Genomic DNA, 2,306 nt, shown 5'->3' with positions numbered 1-2,306 from the left:
ACCTATTTTACTGAGCTATCTCCCCGGCCTACCTCATTTTCCACTTAACAGTCAGATAGTAAAAGTTTCACGATACAAAATGACCAAAAATTCGGACGCTTTTCCCGCATGATGTATGGATCTACAGGAGGTATTTAGAATTGGGATTTGTGAGTAAAAGAAGGCAAAATACTTGCTCAATATACAGACTTCATTTACTTCAGTTTGCTGTTACCTATTAATTAAACAAATTACTTCAAAAGCACATATAATCTCAATAAAATGTTTAAACAAAAGCAGAACTGCTGTCCATGTCACATTTTCACTTAAGTTGGAGGTTGGTCTCTTCAAATGCCAAAATAGTATAGTAAGAATGAATGAAGTGCACAATACATGCAAGGTTGGATGGATGTCCCAAAGTAAATAAATCTGACTTTATTGAACAGGTATCTTTTTAAATACTGGGGAAAACTTACAATAACCCCAAGAAAATTAGAAATATTGACTATATAAGGAATTACCAGCTATGTTTTCAATTAGAAATAAATTTAGAAAGTGTAATGTTTTTGCTGATTTCTGAAAAATAGTAACCTTAGGTGAAAGCTGAATGAAAAATTTTAAGTGGAGTTATATTAGATAAAGCACATTCAGAATCAGACAATCATAGACTCAAACTAAAGGCCTTACTTACCTCTGTCATCCTCCAAACTGGTAGTCAGACTAGAATACATGTGAAAGCTAGAATCCTTGCCCATAACAGACCCTCAAAAAACGTTAGTTCCCTTTCCTCTAACTCTCCTAAAATACTATCTACTTAAAGCAAACTTCAAAGGTTTCACCGCTTCCAGCAGTAACAAATTGCCATTGATTTTATAGCAGACATTATTACCAATGATGGTCACTGTTAACAGTAAAGTCAGGGAGGTAGTAATCTTCATTCCAGGTCAGATTACATTTTCTTTTCTTTTTTGTATTTTTTAGGGAAGGGTTTACAGAGTGTTCAGGGTCTCACTACTAGATCAGACTCATAGTGGTCAGCCTGTTTACAGCCTCCCAAGAGCTGGGATTACAGGCATGTGCCACCACACCCAGTCTCAATTTCCCTGGAGGCAGGGCTAGCATGGCAGGCCTGGGGATTGAATCCCTGGTCTCTGCGCCTTCTTGTAGGCTCTTTAATCTGCTGAACTATTTTTTTTTATGAGCAGAATATATTTATTGAGAGAAAGAAAGCTCCTGTCCAACAGAAGGTGGACCCAAGTGGGTGGTGCCCTCTGCTGAGATATTTGCCCAGCCCTCAGATTACATTTTCTTTCTTTTCTTTTCTTTTTTTTCTTTTTTTTTTTTTTTTGGCAGAACCAGGGTTTGAACTCAGGCCCTTGAGCTTGCCAGGCAAGTGCTCATTCTACTGAGCCATCTCCCCGGCCCTTCAGATTACATTTTCTAAATTGAAGCTGATGCTCTAAATTCAGCTTACCAGGCAACAGTAACTATCTTTTCAAAAATACTTTGTAAGCTCAACAGCTGTATGTAAAGGCCAGCATTTGCTCTTCTCTAGTATCACATGTAATTGGGTCTCTTTAAAAGGTGGGACATTAATCTCAATGTCTGGCATCAAAGTTCCAACAGTGTAATTAGAAATCTTTCAAAGGACTGGCATATTTATCCTTCATGAGTAAACAGGATGGGTTAAGTCTTTAAGCTATTAATATTCTTTGGGCTCAGATAGACTGAAACATGGGAACACAGACACTATTTTCTTATGTCATTGTCCTTCACTGTAAAGGCAAAGGTGCTCACTTTTAGTTCTTTCAAGAGACAGGAGGGTCCTAATGTGAGTCTTCATCTCCCCATGCAGCTCATTACTGGGCATTTTTTAAAAACTAGACCCATGCGGGCTGGGGAAATAGCTCAGTGGCATAAGTACCTGTCGGGCAAGCACAAGGACCCGAGTTCAATCCCGCCACAAAAAATAAAATAAAATAAGCACACGGTTAAGCTATGACAAAACCCTTTGTGTGATGTGGTAACTGAGAGTAGCCTTCCCAATCTAGAAAATGCATTCATTTCAAACTGCCAGTGAGGAGGGTAGCTTCTTGACATTTAGGAAAGTCAGATTAGATACAGACTATGCACATAATATTTGAAACATACTAAAAATATCCTGAGAATCTCCAGAATATTTTTTTAATCTAACAGTTAATTGGAAAGATTCTCACCCTGTCTAACTCTATATACTGATACCTGTGAACTAAGCAACTGCACTGAAGATGGTAATCTGTAATAGTAGTTTCATACTTGGAGTGCCAGTCATTCTGGTATTCTGAATA

General features: G+C 37.9%; 1 protein-coding gene across 1 annotated transcript in view; it reads right to left on the bottom strand.

Annotated features, from left to right (window-relative positions):
- The window catches only part of Kcnh5 (potassium voltage-gated channel subfamily H member 5), a 420,336-nt gene that overhangs the window by 2,447 nt on the left and 415,583 nt on the right, over positions 1–2,306 (bottom strand). The gene's annotated exons all lie outside the window — the stretch shown is intronic.

Source organism: Octodon degus, unplaced genomic scaffold (assembly GCF_000260255.1).
Source record: "Octodon degus isolate 3935 unplaced genomic scaffold, OctDeg1.0 scaffold00007, whole genome shotgun sequence".
NCBI lineage: Eukaryota > Metazoa > Chordata > Mammalia > Rodentia > Octodontidae > Octodon > Octodon degus.
Note: the sequence above shows the minus strand (reverse complement) of the source record. Positions and strands in the feature narration are given on the sequence as shown.